Genomic DNA, 17,601 nt, shown 5'->3' on the forward strand with positions numbered 1-17,601 from the left:
TTGTCAAGAATGGATGTTTTATTTTTTCAAATACTTATATGAATATTATATTGGCTATAGATTTATTGTACATGACTTTTATTATGTTGAGATATGTTCCCTCTATATCCACTTTGATGAGAGTTTTTATCATGAATGGACATTGAATTTTGTCAAATGTACTTTTCTGCATCTCCTGAGATGTCCATGCGGTTTTGTCTTTCCTTTTGTTAATGTGATGTATCGCAATGATTGATGTACGTATGTTGAACCATCCTTGTGTGACCCTGGAATGACTCCCAACTTGATCATGGTATATGATCCTTTTTATGTATTGTTGGATTCAGTTCACTAAGGTTTTGTTGAGGATTTTTGCATCTACATTTATCAAAGATCTTGACCTATAATTTATTTTGGTTGTGTCTTTGATTTTGGTATCAAGGTGATGGTAGCTTCATAGAATAAATTTGAGAGTTCCCTCCTCTTCAGGTTTTTGGAATAAATATGTTATTTGTATGTTTGAAAGAATTCACCAGTGAAGCTGTTAGTCAGTCATGAACTTTTGTTTGCAGGGAGGTTTTTTACAGATTCTATTTCACTTCCAGTCATCAGTCTGTTCAAATGTTCTGTTTCTTCTTGATTCAGTTTTGGCAGCCTGAATGTTTCTAGAAACTTGTCCGTATCTTCTAGGTTGTCCAGTTTGTTGGCGTATATCTGTTCATAGTATTCTCTTGTAATTTTTTGTATTTCTGTGATATCAGTGGTTATTTCTCCTCTTTCATTTCTTATTTTGTTTATTTGGGCCCTTCTCTAAATTTCTTGGTGAGGCTTGGCCCAGTTTTGTTTATCTTTTCAAAAAAGCAGCTCTTGGTTTTATTGATCTTTTCTATTGTTTTCTATCTCTATTTCAATTATCTCCTCTCTGGTCTTTATTGTTTCCATCCTTCTTCTTTTTTCTAATTCTTTTAGATGGTAGTTTAGATTCTGTGAGATTTTCTTGTTTCTTGTAGAAGGACTTCATCACTGTGAATTTCCCTTTTAGAATCACTTTTGCTGCATACCATAGATTTTGAAAGGTTGTCCTTTCATTTTAATTTGTCTCAAGTTATTCTCTGATATCTTTATTTGATTTCATTGTTACTTGTTGGGTTTTCAGTAGAGTGTTGCTCGGTCTCCATGTGTTTGTTCTTTTCCTGTTTTTCTTTCTGTGATTGATTTCTAGTTTCGTATGGTTTTGGTGAAAGAAAATACTTTCTCTGTTTTTGGTCCTCGCTCTCCCTTTCTCCTTTTCTGTCTGCTTCCTTTCCTGTCTTTTTGTTCCATTTCTTCCATGTTCTATATATTTAACTACAGAAGATCGATATGTTAGCATCTATTAAATCTTTCAAAGTTTTGAGAATAAAAAGAACAATTTCTAATCTTAAATAATTTATCATATAGTTGTGGGGGTATAGGGTATATTCAAATTAGTAACTTTTTATATGCAATATTATTAAAGCTCAAGATCACATGGAAATGTGTGGACAAGTCTTAGTTTAATGTAGAGAGTAGTTTCTATAAGAATGTGCAATTGAAAGTGTTCCTTAAAAACACATACCCTAAACTACTTTAAGAGAGAGAATACAGCTGGTCAGAAAAGAAGGGTTTTGAAAATACTGTATTAGTTTGAATTAAAATCATGTTTTAGACAAAATAGCAGTGGTTAAAGAAAAATAGAAATCTATTTCTTGATAACTTAAATATAGCTTGTAGGTCATCCATGTCTGGTACAGTATCCGTGGTGTCAAGGAACTGGGCTCCTCCTTTCTTTTATGCTGACATCCCAACACACAGCTTTCACCTTGATGTCCTCTGTGACCACTGGGGCATCAGTCAATATATCTCATGTCCCAGACAGTGGAAGAGAGGAACAGAGTGACTTCCTCTCCCATTATGGAAATACCCAGAAATCTCACTTGGTCTGGCTTTTTGTCCCATGGCCACACCTAGCTGCAAGAGAGGCTAGGGAAGGTAGACTTTTTTTCCAGGTAGCCATGTACTTAGCTTAAAAAGTTTATATAGTCATAGGGATGAGTGCGTAAGCATGAAGAGGGTAGCATAAGTGTGAGGAGAGTGATTCAAGCAGATATGTTTTGTATCTCATGTATCTAACACAGGAAAAGAACCTGCCACAAGAGGGGGCATTATATATACGTTGCTTAACAGAGAAATCTAGCATTATTTAATTTTACTTTGTGAAACAGCTGATTTCTTTTTATTCTTGAGTCATAGCCCCTTAGAAGAAAAAAAGCCTTCATCATCCTTGCTGTAGGACATTAATTCTGAACACTTTCTAGGTTTGTTCTTCTCCTGGTATGCATCTGCTTAGGTGATTCTAGATTGCAACAGTTGAGAGTGCTTTACTACAAGGAATATATTTTGAGCTACAATTTCAGAAAATGAAGCAATTTTTTAAAAATAGCAAACTACATCTTAGAAGGGCCTCTAAAGTGGAGTGAAAAAAAAAAGAAATATCCTTGAGTTAGTCCATCTGGTTTTTGTTTGTTTCAATAGAAGAGAGAGTAAACAGATAAATTAAGGTACCAAGACACAATCTTAATCACTTAATAGTAGGCTTGTCTCAGCCTTTCCCCAGTTCAACTTTTATCCAAGTCAGATTACAGGCAGTTAATATTATAGATCTTCTGTTCAACTAAAAATGTTCGTTTGCTTCACTCATTTACCATTGTGACACTGGAACTCTGAAAGAAAGCATTTTTACTTTCATGGTAACCAGTATAAAAGCCTCATAAAGTTTCTCACAAAACTATGGAAGTTAAGGTATATTCTCTATGAATGCTTTACATCATGATATTTGTGTTCTAATTATTTTATGTAGAATCAGTCTTTTAACTCCATTTCCTGGTTTATGGGAGAAGTTTGCAAAGAATATATTTTTAATAGACTGTAATCAAACAGGCAACAGGGATCTCTGGCAAGTAGCTATTAACCGTATAGACAGAAACTTGGAGTGTGATGGTTTTAGACTTCCTGAGCTTCTTGATGCTATTTTAATACACTAAGAGTATAACCTAAATTTAGATCCTGCTGACTATTACCGAAGTGAAGTGCATACCTCTTTTGCAGACAATGCTAGATTTAGTCACCGTGTATTTCTGTCAAGCTGGGAATGTAGTTTACAGCTCTCATCCCTTCTAAACACTTTAGTAAATATACATAAATATTTAAAGACTGCTTTGATTTGCACCTGTTTATTTCAATTTTGTGATCTCTAAAGCAGTTATGTTGCTTTTCTGGTGGTCATGCCATTTTATTTGAATAAATCTGGCATTGAACTTAAAGTTAATATCTAAAGTGAAGTCCATGTTGCTCCCTAAATATTTCTGTAGTCTATAGTTTCTCAGCCTGGACACCATTAGCATTTTGAGTCAGATAATTCTCTTATGGGGGGCTATCCTGTACATCCTAGGATGTTCAGCAGCGTCTCTGACCTGTACACATTACATGCTGGTAGTTCTTTCCTCCATCCCAGCTGTGACAACTAAAAATGTCTCAGTTCAGTTCAGTCGCTCAGTCGTGTCTGACTCTTTGCAACCCCATGAACTGCAGCACGCCAGGCCTCCCTGTCTATCACCAACTCCCAGAATTCACCCAAACTCACGTCCATCGAGTCGATGATGCCATCCAGCCATCTCATCCTCTGTCGTCCCCTTCTCCTCCTGCCCCCGATCCCTCCCAGCATCAGAGTCTTTTCCAATGAGTCAGCTCCTCGCATGAGGTGGCCAAAGTACTGGCATTTCAGCTTTAGCATCATTCCTTCCAAAGAACACCCAGGACTGATCTCCTTTGGGATGGACTGGTTGGATCTCCTTGCAGTCCAAGGGACTCTCAAGAGTCTTCTCCAACACCGCAGTTCAAAAGCATCAATTCTTCGGCACTCAGCTTTCTTCACAGTCGAACTCTCACATCCATACATGACCACTGGAAAAACCATAGCCTTGACTAGACGAACCTTTGTTGGCAAAGTAATGTCTCTGCTTTTGAATATGCTATCTAGGTTGGTCATAACTTTCCTTCCAAGGAGTAAGCGTCTTTTAATTTCATGGCTGCAGTCACCATCTGCAGTGATTTTGGAGCCCCCCAAAATAAAGGCTGACACTGTTTACACTGTTTCCCCATCTATTTGCCGTGAAGTGATGGGACCAGATGCCATGATCTTGGTTTTCTGAATGTTGAGCTTTAAGCCAACTTTTTCACTCTCCTCTTCCCCTTTCATCAAGAGGTTTTTTAGTTCCTCTTCACTTTCTTCCATAAGGGTGGTGTCATCTGCATATGTGAGGTTATTGAGATTTCTCCCGGCAATCTTGATTCTAGCTTGTGCTTCTTCCAGCCCAGCATTTCTCATGATGTACTCTGCATCTAAGTTAAATAAGCAGGGTGACGATATACAGCCTTGACGTACTCCTTTTCCTATTTGGAGCCAGTCTGTTGTTCCATGTCCAGTTCTAACTGTTGCTTCCTGACCTGCATATAGGTTTCTTAAGAGGCAGGTTAGGTAGTCTGGTATTCCCATCTCGAAGAATTTTCCAGTTTATTGTGATCCACACAGTCAAAGGCTTTGGCATAGTCCATAAAGCAGAAATAGATGTTTTTCTGGAACTCTCTTGCTTTTTCGATGATCTAGCTGATGTTGGCAATTTGATCTCTGGTTCCTCTGCCTTTTCTAAAACCAGTTTGAACATCTAAAAATGTCTAGACATTGCTAAATAGCCGCTGAGGAGCAAAATCATGCCCAGCTGAGGACCACTGCTCTTCATCTCCTTCACTGCCAGAAAGTCCTCTGCTTATTTTCTAATTGGGTTGTTTTTGTTGTTGTTGATTTGTATGAGTGCTTTGTACTTTGTGGATATTAACGCCTTATTGGATATACGATTTGCACATATGGTCTCTCATTCAGCAGGTTGCTGTTTTCCTCTGATGATGTTTTCCTTTGTTGTATTAGTTTGGTATACGTTCATTTGTTTACTTTTCCTTTTGTTTCCCTTGCCTTTGGGGCACATCCACAAAAACAGAGCTAAGACCAATGTCAATTATAATTCTATATTTAAAGATATGGTTCCTCAAAAAAAGAAAAGAATTTCCCAGCCCTCCCTCCTTTCCTTTTTTCCTTTTCTCTTCTGCACTCCCTCTGTCCCTTTCTTTCTTCGTTTCTTCCTTCATCATTCCACTTGTCTATATAAGATAATTGATAATTTAAATAAAATTCCACATCTACTCTTAGAAGAAAAAGAGTCTTTATAGTCACGTAGCTTCCTTTATTATACAAACGATATTCAACTAACAGCAGACACCAAGGCTATTTTTCCCCTAAACTTTGAATTTTTCAATGAGTATAGCAACTAATTACAGTCCCCATGGACTGGCTCCTTCTCTCCTTGGGATTTCTGAGGTGAGAATACTGGCATAGGTTGCCATTCCCTTCTCCAGGAGGGCCCACATTCTTAACCCCTGTGTTCTGTTGCTCAAAATGAAGGTCAGATTTATGCTGGAGGAGTGATCAGAAGTTTTCATTCCTGAGAAAGCTGAATAAATTAAGAATGTGTGTTTTCTTCCCTTTATTCAATTTATCAAATTAAATATTGCCTTTCTCCAAGAAAAATGTGTGAGTGAATGGATGCCTTTTCGGTGATATGCTTGCAAGAGGTGGTTATTACATTTTCAGGAATTTGGCAAGCCAGTTATTAAATACAGCATCGTTAACATTTAAATCATAGAAACATACACCAAATGAATTCTATTTAAGACAAAGGTAATAAATACTCAAAATTCACACTACTTTATAATTTTTAAACTACATTTTCCTATTACCTGTGCTCTTGAGGGTTTTTACATCTGTGTGTGTATATGAAGGAAGTGCTATATAATGGTGTGCTGCTGAGTATTCTTCCCAGTTCTACATTCAGTAATGCCCATCACATTGGCAGCTTGAAAGTAGCAATGGTGGGTTGTTGGCATCATGATTTGGTAAACACTACAAATAAAGCTTTCTTCCCCAGAGATCTAGTTATTTAGCATTTACTACACCATCCCCTTTATCGTTTCTTTAAAAACATTTTTGCCTTGAGTTGATTTTGGGGAAGACTCTGTATTATATTTAGAGTTTAAATTGTACAGCAAAGATCTCTGGTGTCTAAATTATGTTAGTGCTGCAATACCTAATAAAGGGACTTTGAAAATGTTCATCAGTTTCTCATTAACATATTTATTATTTCAGAAATTTGAGAATCCATCTTCATTTTAATAACCACTAAAAGAAATACCATCCTTGTGTTTCATGATCTCCACTGAACCAATGGTTTTTGGTTTATCAAATTCAAATTTGTCACTCCAGAGTAAAAACCGATTTTCTCCCTCAATTTGCTGTAGATAGGAGCTACTGTAACATACAGGAAAAAGTCAAGACACTTGGATTCTGCTCCTGTCTCAACCACTAAAAAGGTGACCGGGGCTTAGTGGTCTTGCCTCTCTGCATCTGAAATCACCTAGGCACTTTAAATACATTTTAAAAATGTCTACCACACAGAACTATCATGTGAGAATCTCCAGGGGTAGAGCCTAGGTGTTGCTATGCTTTGAGATGTTCTTGAGATGGTTGTAACGTACAACAAATTTAAAACCTGGTCAGAATATTTACAGAGAGAGCAAACTGCCTGTGATCATGGGTTCTGGCTGCAGGGCCAGAGCCACTTTCAAATTCCCTCTCTTCAATGTCCCAGCTGTGTAACCTCAGATAAGTGACTTTCTGTCTCCATGCCTCAATTCCATCTTGTATAAAATTAGAGTAATATTATATTAGTAAATGCAGGTAAACATTTAGAAAAGGATGTGGCACTGAAATGTTTGTGGCTGGTATTGTTCCTACAAAGAACACTTTCTTAGTAGTTCTATTTGTCATTTCCATGCTTGGTAATGTATAGCCTTTTATATATTGGGTTGACCAAAAAGCTTATTTGGGTTTTTCCATTACATGCATGCTTGCTTAGTTGCTTCAGCTGTGTCCAACTCTTTGCGACCCCATTGGCCCGGATGGAGGAGCCTGGCAGGCTGCAGTCCATGGGGTCGCTAGAGTAGGACATGACTGAGCGACTTCACTTTCACTTTTCACTTTCATGCATTGGAGAAGGAAATGGCAACCCACTCCAGTGCTCTTGCCTGGAGAATCCCAGGGACGGGGAAGCCTGGTGGGCTGCCATCTATCGTGTCGCACAGAGTCGGACACGACTGAAGTGACTTAGCAGCAGCAGGCCCTAGCCGGGCAGGCTCCTCTGTCCATGGGATTCTCCAGGCAAGAATACTGGAGTGGGTTGCCATTTCCTCCTCCAGGGGTCTTCCTGACCCAGGGATTAAGCCCATATCACCTATGTCTCCTGCATTGCAAGTGGATTCTTTACCCACTGGGAAGGTTGCATTCTGAGCCACCTGGGAAGTTACAGCCTATGGAAAAACCCAAATGAACTTATTGACCAACCCAATACTTGAAGGCTGTATTTTGATTTTCTTTCTTCTATACTTTTTTCTATTCTTCTCTAGCTTTTAATCATATTAATATTTCCCCTTCTAACTGTCCAAAATTTTTCATTTTTCCTGAAATTGGCAAATCTCAGACAAAGTAAAGTCCTTTAGATGGCTCAAAGCCATAGCTGAACAATAGCTGCTTTGTCATGTTAATAAATCTTTTGAATTAAAGCATTTGTGTTGGCTGAAAATGATGTTTTCTTTACATTATAAAGAATAAAGCTTTGAGGTGGTAACAATAATTTTTATAGACCCCATTCCCAACAAGAACAGAACAAATACAGAAGAAGAAAAGACTTGTATTTGCTATAGGAACTGTGTGATAAAGATGAACAAGTAGTGAAAAATACTTTGATCAAATCTTTAAAAGTAAAACACAGGACAAAATATGTTTTCTCATCCATTCAGTTTAAGGAGAATCAATGACTAATTAGATGGAGAATAAAGGAAAAAGTCCTCCTGAATATGCTACTTTAGGAGCAAAATGCATTAGGAAAAACAGCCAGAAAGCAACATTTTGATACAGAAGAGTATCAGAACCATGGCAAACCAGACTACTCTTACTGTGGTTTCCTTGGGTGCTTTTTTCCAATGTCTTTGATAGAGAACAGGGAAGAGGTGACGTAAGTAGATACTATGAGCATCATCAAAAACTATCTGGAAGTTGAAAATTGGAAAAGATCAGTTCAGTACTATGTTAACCCTCATATGATTTTATATTTAGAAGGTTGTAGAAATTATTAAATACCACCATGTCATTAAAAATTAATGACATAGGAACCAGTGCCCCAAATTGACTTACAGTTAGATGATCCTTCAGAGATCTAAGTGGAATTGAATCTGTCACCTGTGACTGACTTTTGCTTTTTTCCTGTTGTGGTAAAAACTCAGTGCAGATCCATGAAAGGCTATTTCTCTCAGCCAGGATTTATTTGGTTGCAAGCGAGACTCAAGCTAACTTAAGAAAGAGGAGATTTGTTGTGAGGGTACAACAGCCAGTCTTAGGAAACACAAAGCCAATCATTGGAACAAGCTGGAGCTCGTGGAAACTGGTGTCAACTGGAAAAGATGGGGAACCATCTTTTCTCTCAGAGGCAATCTCTACGTCCCACTGGCTCTGCCTTTTCAGCCCTTTATGCTGTCTTTTTTTTCTCTTTAGTGCTCCGTCCTTCATCACAAACTTAGGCTTGAGTATGACCCCAGCGAACCTGGTCTCCACACTTATGTCACCTCTCATCTTCCCAACTCCTGATGATGGCTTGTCATGTTTTGAACCAGACCTCCAAGAATGTCTTTGATGATTAGCTGCCCCTAAATCAGTTATCTGGTCCTGGTTTGTCCAGCTGTGGCTGGAATAGGATACAGTCATGTGACACTAAGGGGGTTCGTATTAGGCAGAAGAGGCTGGACTCCGGCAAGCATGCTTTGGAAACATGGAAACATGTTTTGTATTCGGCCTTAATTATGAAATGGATTACCTAAGGCTTTTCCTGCTAAAGGTTGTAGTACATGTGCAGAACATGATTTCTGCAGACTCCTACTGGATAAAATGAGAAGTTAGAATTCTTCCTGATTTACCCTGTAGTTGTAGACTAATACAAGATTGTTCGAAATTATATAGGTATTTTTCTAAATCATTCACTTGAATCATAATATGATAAATGCTGAATGTTAATAGAAATGCCTAAAATTAAATTGAAAAAGAAATAGTGTATCATCTCTGAATCTCAGAATTTTTCTCTTTCTGGAGGACCCAAGGAAAAAAATTGAAATACTGCCAGTTATATTATGCAATTATATCTCAAATATGTTATGTTTATACAATAAAAAAACATAAAACAAATCTTATTATGCAAGTTGCCCACTGAAAGACACAAAAAGATCTGCTGGTTTTCTTTGTAATATGAATAAAGGTTTAATGTGGATAAATCTTTAAGAAAGATTATATATGATAGATGAATCTAGGTGGGGAAAAAAAACCAGACATTTTTATCAGACATGGGAGTCTCTTTGTAAATTGTATAGATTAGCCTGTTTGGTGAGAGAAATATGTGATCAAATGAAAAAGAGCTTTGAGATCAGGATCAGGAACATTAGTCTAACGTCAGTTCCCTGAGAGCAGGGCTCCTATAGCCTCTGCACTCAGAACAGTGCTTTGGGCAGAAGGGTACTCAACAAAGGTTTGGAGGATGAATAAATATTCTTATGATTTTCTCTCCACAAGCTATCTGACCTGTATTCAAAATTTCTAGACATTTGTTAAATCTTTCCTTAAAACTGCATTTTATTTTTCCTCCTAAAACTGCTTTTATATTTTTTTACTTTTCAAAATCGAAGTATAGTTGATTTACAATGTTGTGTTGATTTCTATTGTATAGCAAAGTGACTCGGTTATACACATGTATACATTCTTTTTTATATTCTTTTCCATTATGGTTTATCCCAGGACACTGAATATAATTCCCTGTGCTATGCAATAGGACCTTATTGTCCATCCATTCTATATGTAATAGTTTGCATCTACTAACCCCAAATTCCCAGTCCATTCCCTCTCTCATCCTCCTTCCCCTTTGACAACCACAAGCCTCTTTTCTGTGTCTTTGAGTCTGTTTTTGCCTCATAGATAGATTCGTTTGTGTCATATTTCAGATTCCACATGTAAGAGATATGATGTAATATTTGTCTTTCTCTTTTTGACTTAATTCATTCTGGATGATAATATCTAGTTTCATCCATGTTGCTGCAAATGGCAGTATCTCATTCTTTTTCATTGCTGAGTAGTATTCCAGTGTATGTATGCACCACCTCTTCTTTATCAGTTCATCTGCTGATGGACGTTTAGGTTGTCTCCATGTCTTGGCTATTGTGACCCGGTGCTGCTTTGAACACAGAGGTGCATGTATGTTTTTGAATTATAGTTTTGTCTGGGTATATGCTCAGGAATGAGATTACTGGATCATATGGTAATTGATCTGAGGAACCTCCATACTGTTTTCTATTTTAAAGCAAGTGGACTCAGCCCTTGGACAAAGCAGAATCCTTTATCTTTTCCTCATTAAAATGGTTTAGAGTTTATATATGTAAATGATATTGGAAAAGTATATTACTGATAAAAATATTTCTACAGCTAATTTAATAACAGATCAGATGTGGGGAAGCCATACTCATTTGTCTCTAGAACTATATTTTAGCCATTTTGATTTCAGTGAATTCACCTTTTATAGAATGTTCTAAGTGGTTTTCAATCTTGTTTCCAAGGGCTTCCCTGGAGGCTCAGACGGTAATTTACGTCTGCCTGCAGCACGGGAGACCCGGGTTTGATCCCTGGGTTGGGAAGATCCCCTGGAGAAGGAAATGGCAACCCACTCCAGTACTCTTGCCTGGAAAATTCCATGGACTGAGGAGCCTCGTAGGCTACAGTCCACGGGGTCGTAAAGAGTCAGACACAACTGAGCGACTTCACTTTCTTTCACTGAGCGACTTCACTTTCTTCCAAACACTAACTGTAAGCAACTCTTGAAAGAGAGCAAAGCACATTGGTGATATTTATGTATTTATATTCTATGTTTATGGAGAACAGACCTTAAAATCCCTTTGGGTTTCATCTCCTGAAGTTAGATGTACCCAAACATTTTTTGTTTGCTGAACAATCGTCTCATTTCAAAATTGTCCAACTTGTCCAAAGTTTTATGGTCTTGTCCATCTCTTTCCAAATATATGCTGTAGGTACACTAGAAAAAGTGCATTGTTCCCAGCTGGTGATCACTCACACGGGCTCAACAGTCACAGAGCATTTTGTTGCCCTAGGCAAACCCCCTGGATGGAGGAGCTTGGTAGGCCGAAGTCCATGGGGTCGCGAAGAGTCGGATAGAACTGAGTGTCTTCACTTTCACTTTTCACTTGAGCGTCTTCACTTTCACTTTTCACTTTCTTGCATTGGAGAAGGAAATGGCAACCCACTCCAGTGTTCTTGCCTGGAGAATCCCAGGGATGGCAGAGCCTGGTGGGCTGCCATCTGTGGGGTCACATAAAGTTGGACACAACTGAAGTGACTTAGCAGCAGCAGCAGCAGCAGGCAAACCCCACCTCTAAGAGGACAAGCTGCCTTTACATAAAAATAAGCTATGTAGGGTGGGCACCTATTAGGTAGGTAGAGAATTTTTTTTAATGAAAAGAAAAAGTTGTGACATTTCTGATTTAACCATGGTGAAAACCTTGACAGATCTCAGGATACAGCTTAAGAAAATCTATGTGGTATTATTTGAACATCTGCTGTCTAATGTGAGAGGGGAGCAGGTGCTCTGTCTGGTAGCATCATTGATGATATCATAGTTCTTTTGATGTTTCCAGTTGTGCAGAGATCTGATATGTCTGAACCATGTTAACTATTATATGTCATTATATTGTCATGGAAGTCTTCTGTTGACATTGATAGAGAATAAATAGTTTAATGAGAGCCATGTTATCTAAGGGCATATAAATCATTCCCTTCATAAGTTAAACACTGGAGTAAAAATAGCAATGCTACTATAGTAGTTAAAAAGATTTAATGCCTTGGAAGAAATCATGTACGTAAGTGATTCTTACATACTATCTGTGGGCTGGATTCCTGCCATCACCTCTCTGCAGGCTCTTGACACTCATCTATATGGATGCAGATACTACAGACCAAGAGATTAAATCACTGGGGAGTTCTGGGAATTGATGGCTCAAGCCTCTTATAAATATTGTATTACCATTACCCTCATTCCCTTTTCTCTTGCTTATTTGACTCCAATTACTATGCATTTGCACTGTTACAGTGATCAAGGAGAGCCTCCTGCCTGTGTTTAGTCCTGTGCTTGCCCTTACTCCAGTTGAATCAGAGGATCATTAAGACCCAAAAGGAACTTGAGAACGTAACTAGTTCTTGACATTAACTTACTATAAATTTTTAAAGAGAGATTATCTAAATTAGCTAGTTCTGCCTCCCTATTTTTAGAAATTATATACATTTTCTTTTTTGTAGTGAAATCCCTCCCACTGTAATGTTTAAGATGAAGGGTTTGTTTTTTTTTTCTTTCAGTTTAGTACAAAAATGTAACAATACAGAAAAAAAAAGTAAAATTTTCAATAAACCTGCAGTATTTAACATATTTTGGGGTATTTTCTTCTAGACGTGTTTCTGTAGATATGCACATATACATTCATATGCATATGCAATATGCTTTTTTATTTACATGTGTGACATCTATTGTACATCCAGTTCTACATATTTTCTCCCACTTGTTATATAGTGAACATTTTCCTATGTCACTGAATATATTTTGTAATATTTCCCACTATCAACACAACCACTCCTCTGCTATTGAGCTTTAAGACTGTTTCTATATGTTTGTGATTATATATAACGTAATGAACATCTTCATTAATACAGCAATTTTAATCATTTCTTCTTATTCTCTATTTCTCTTTTCTGGGAACATTCTGGGTTCTGATACTCAGAACTCATATAATTCTGTAAATGTTCCCTCTTTTCAAATCAGTGCCAGTCTAGTTAGTAGTAATGATCTTTTATCTACAGAGAACTGTACTTGTAGAAAATTGCAAAGCTGATTAGGCTACAATTTTTCCTCAGTTAAGTATAATTTCATCAGAAATAATAGTAGTTAATGCCTTTAGGTAGTTTTAAGCAAAAAACTAAATATTACAAATGAATGCTACTGAAGAATTTTACATGTATTTTAGATACTACATATAAGAACTCTTGAATTAATACATAAGATGAACTTAATATTTAGCATGATAGAAAATTCTGAAGTAATGGTGTAGTTCAAAGTAAATGATTGCTCTCAGATACTTTCATTCTCCCCTAAAGGAAACAAAAAGGAAAAATAAAAGTCTCTTCTGAAGAAAAAAAGATTCAAAGAGAAACAAAAGGACCACTGCCTTTTAAAACCACATTTACTTTTACTTAATCATGATTTATATTTTCAATTTTAAAAAAAGAACTAGTTTACATTCTCTGAAAATTGTTAGATAAAAACTTTAACCCTGCTATCTTTATTGACTCATTTTATAGGGAGGGAGCTGGGAAGGGCTGGATCAGAAGATTTATAACTTTGGGCAGTTTGCTTATGCTTTCCTAGTATCTTCATCTGTGCAATGGTTGTTTAAAGAATTGAATGCAAAACACCTAAAAAAGTGCTTGACACATAACTGAGTTTAGATAATGCTAGTTCATTTTGTCCCCACTCTTAAATGATAATGACAGATTATTTCAGAAGGTGAGTTTTTTAAATGGTTTCTCTCCTTCAAATAACTTCATCAACTAATATATAAAAAATAAATAAAACTGAGCTAGTCGGTGAATTCTTGCTATTTTTCCATAAAATTATAAACTTACAGGCAATTTGAGAGATGATTACTAATACAACAAGCAGAAATGAAGTTAAAACTATGAAGTTAAGCAATTCTGATATCCCCAGGGTTATCCTAATTTATTTGTGAATAGTGAGTTGGTCAAAAATAATTAAAACATGGACTTAAATGACTTAAATTTGTATAGCAATTTATGGTCTCAAATATTATCATATTTAGTTGGTTTGATTCTCACACAGGCAATATCACAGAAGCCCATGGAAGGTGAGTGACTGGCCCAAGGCCAAGCTAAATTAATTAATAATAAAGCTAGAATAAAAGATAACATGTTATTTCTATCTCTCGGTCCTATTAACCATCAAGTAAAGAGAAAAGAGAAAAATCTAAACTAAAAGTGATAGATTATCTAAAAGTTAATGGAAGGGAAAATATTAAAAATCGCACTCCTAAATGGGACTTCATATTAAAAAACAAAAATTGAAAATAAATGAGGCATGTATACATCTTAAAACCTAGAAAACATGTATCAAAATTAGTCAAAAGATGTTAGGAAGCAGACATTAATAAAAACAGAAGCAAATATTAGTGGAATAGAGTAAAGCAAGTATGTATAAAAAAAGGCGAAACAGCTACTTAAAATCTACTTAAATAGACAAATGCACAGCCAACCTGATTAAAGAAACATTAAACAAGAACAAATATAAAACATCTGAGTTCTAACTTTCAAAAATAGCACCCAACTACTACTCAGACTTCTGAAAAGTTAGCATGTACTTAGCATGCTAAGTACCTAGTAACAGGTAACATGCTAAGTACCTAGTAACAGGTAACATGCTAAGTACCTAGTAACAAGGACCTAGTAACAGTGCCAATTTGTTTTGCTAAAACTGCTGTAATAAAGTACTACAAACCAGATGGCTTAAACAACAAAAATTTATCCTGTCACAGTCTTGGAGGCTAGAATTCTGAATTCAAGGTGTCAGAAGGGTGGGTTCCCTTCTGAGAGCTCAGAGGAAAGTATCTGTTTCAGGCGCCTCTCCTTGGCTGGCAGACGGCTGTCTTTTCCCTGTGTCTCTACAAAGTCTCCCTCCATACCAGTCTGCATCCAAATTTCTCAGTTTTTATAAATACACCTGACATAGTGGATGAACGCCCACCCTAGCAACCTCATCTTAACTTGATTACCTCTGGAAAGAATCTACCTCCAAATAAGATCACATTTTGAGAAACTGGGCATTAGTATCTTCAAATATGAATGGAGGACTGGGAAGAGACATAATTCAAACCATCACAAATGTCTTTTATCTTGGATTCATCAGTCATTCACTTTTATAAGGTTTTTTCCTAATAAAACTATGAAAGAGCCACACCCTTTTAAATGCTTTTGAATATTATGTAATTTTAGAGCTAGGATGGACCATAGAAATCTATTCTAACCTTACCTTTATTCTTTTATTAAGGAAACAGACTCACTGATATTGGGCAACTTTCAGTTCAGTTCAGTTCAGTTGCTCAGTCATGTCCAGCTCATTGTGACTGCATGGACTGCAGCATGACAGGCTACCCTGTCCATCACCAACTCCTGGAGCTTGCTCAAACTCACATCCATCGAATCGGTGATGCCATCCAACCATCTCATCCTCTGTCGTCCCCTTCTCCTCCTGTCTTAAATCTTTCCCAGCATCAGGGTCTTCTGCAATGAGTCAGTTCTTTGTATAAGGTGGCCAAAATGTTGGACTTTCAGCCTCAGCATCAGTCCTTCCAGTGAATATTCAGGACTGATTTCCTTTAGGATGGACTGGTTGGATCTTCTTGCAGTCCAAGGGCCTCCCAAGAGTCTTCTCCAACAACACAGTTCAAAAACATCTTTTCTTTAGTGCTCAGCTTTCTTTATAGTCAAACTCTCACATCCATACATGACTACTGGAAAAACCATAGCTTTGACTAGATGGACCTTTGTCAGCAAAGTAATGTCTCTGCTTTTTAATATGCTGTCTAAGTTGGTCCTAGCTTTTCTTCCAAAGAGCAAGCATCTTTTAATTTCATGACTATAGTCACCATCTGCAGTGATTTTGGAGCCTCCCAAAATAAAGTCTCTCACCATTTCCATTGTTTCCCCATCTATTTGCCATGAAGTGATGGGACCAGATGCCATGACCTTGGTTTTCTGAATGTTGAGTTTTAAGCCAACTTTTTCACTCTCCTGTTTCACCATCAAGAGGCTCTTTAGTTCCTCTTTGCTTTCTGCTGTAAAGGTGGTGTCATCTGCATATCTGAGGTTATTAATATTTCTCCCAGCAATCTTGATTCCAGCTTGTGCTTCATCTAGCCTGGCATTTCTCATGATGTACTCTGCATATAAGTTAAATAAGCAGGGTGACAACATACATCCTTGATGTATCCTTCCCAATTTGGAACCAGTCTGTTGTTCCATGTCAGGCTCTAACTGTTGCTTCTTGACCTGCATACAGATTTCTTAGGAGGCGGGTAAGGTGGTCTGGTATTCGCATCTCTTTAAGAATTTTCCAGTTTTTTGTGATCCACACAAAGGCTTTGGCCTAATCAATAAATCAGAAATAGACATTTTTCTGAACTCTCTTGCTTTTTCAATGATCCATCAGATGTTGGCAAATTGATCTCTGGCTCCTCTGCCTTCTCTTAATCCAGCTTAAACATCTGGAGGTTCTCTGTTCATGAACTACTGAAGCCTGACTTGGAGAATTTTGAGCTTTACTTTATTAGCATGTGAGATTAGTGCAATTGTACAGTAGTTTGAACATTCTTTGGCATTGCCTTTTTTTGAGATTGGAATGAAAACTGACCTTTTCCAGTCCTGAGACCATTGCTGAGTTTTCCAAATTTGCTGGCATATTGAGTGCAGCACTTTCACAGCATGAGAATTTGATATAGCTCAACTGTGATTCCATCACCTCCACTATCTTTACAACTGGTCACTTTACAGTGACTAGTTTTACAACTAGTGACCAGCTTTAAAACTGGCAATGTAACAGCTGGTCATTTTCATCCTGGTTATTTTATCATTTCTTTCAAATGCTTCACACCACTGGAGGCTTATAGAGATACCCCACTCAGTACTGGGCCAGAGGTTGGAGTCTTATTGGGGATGTGCTACTGCTGCATATTCATCCTTCTTGGTATCTTGCCCTCCTATCAAGCATTACTTGCTTTGTGTCTGGTCAGATGAGCATGCACCTTTGCTTCTGGCTTTTTCTCTTCTGCCTTCACAAAGGACCATTGAGATACGTATGCAGTTTAGTGTTTCAGTTTTTAAAAGTTCCTGTGGGGATAAACTGTCACAGAGGCATCCATACGTAGCTTTACTCATTTAGGCAATACCCAAGGTTTATTGTAATTGATTTAGAATCAAAGGTAGCTTGCTTGCTTTTCAGAAATACATTATTACCACAAACATTTAAGAGTCCTCCAGTATTGCTATTCTTATTAAATTGCTGTTTACTTAGAGGTGAAATGGTCAGTCTTCAGACCAAAGATATTTGAGTCAGTGGATCTCTGGTAGTCCCAGATATATGTGTTTTTAGCAGACATCCTGGGTGGTTCTTTAGGTTTTTCCACACCACATTTTGAATAACAACAACAAAAACCTGCTTTAAATCAACTTATTTTTCATTAATTTGTACATAGCTTCTCCCAAGAGTAATTGTTTTA

General features: G+C 37.2%; 1 protein-coding gene across 4 annotated transcripts in view; it reads left to right on the forward strand.

The window, feature by feature from the left end:
• The window catches only part of ZNF385B (zinc finger protein 385B), a 372,985-nt gene that overhangs the window by 112,751 nt on the left and 242,633 nt on the right, over window positions 1–17,601 (forward strand). The gene's annotated exons all lie outside the window — the stretch shown is intronic.

Source organism: Bos javanicus, chromosome 2 (assembly GCF_032452875.1).
Source record: "Bos javanicus breed banteng chromosome 2, ARS-OSU_banteng_1.0, whole genome shotgun sequence".
NCBI lineage: Eukaryota > Metazoa > Chordata > Mammalia > Artiodactyla > Bovidae > Bos > Bos javanicus.